Source organism: Penaeus monodon, chromosome 27, assembly GCF_015228065.2.
Source record: "Penaeus monodon isolate SGIC_2016 chromosome 27, NSTDA_Pmon_1, whole genome shotgun sequence".
Lineage (NCBI taxonomy): Eukaryota > Metazoa > Arthropoda > Malacostraca > Decapoda > Penaeidae > Penaeus > Penaeus monodon.
The window spans coordinates 14,361,777-14,362,294 of record NC_051412.1 but is presented as its reverse complement, the minus strand read 5'-3'; positions in this window follow the sequence as shown (position 1 = coordinate 14,362,294).

Below are 518 nucleotides of genomic sequence, written 5' to 3'. Positions count from 1 at the left end.
GCCGGTAATTTGGTTCATCTGAATTACCTATGTTGAATTCTAACTAGGTAATGAAATAAAAAGAAAGTTTTTAGGGCCCCATCATAATACCAAAAAAGCAATTTTAAATTCGAAGCTGAAATGATCCCATAATATGAGAAATGCAGAATATGAAGAAAAAAATTAAAAACAATCTTTTTCCCCAAAAGGGCCCTTTGCCCTTTTTTCGCGTTTTTTTTCCTTTTTTTGCTTTCTTTTCCTTTATTTTTTTTTACTTTATTTCGTCATTCATCTTTACTCTTTTTGCCCAAACTCATGTTTACTTTTTATTGTTATCTTTCGTGTCTTCAGTGTTTTTTTACTGTCTTCTTACTTTTTTCTCACTTTCTTTTTTTCTTTTCGCTCTTTCCCTTTTTCTCTTTTCCTTCTTCTCTTTTCCCCTCTTATATTCTCCATTCCTTTTTTTTAATTCCCCCTCTTTTTTCCCCTATATTTCCCCTTCTTTTTCTTTCCCTCTTTTCTTTTCTTCGGTTTGTAGT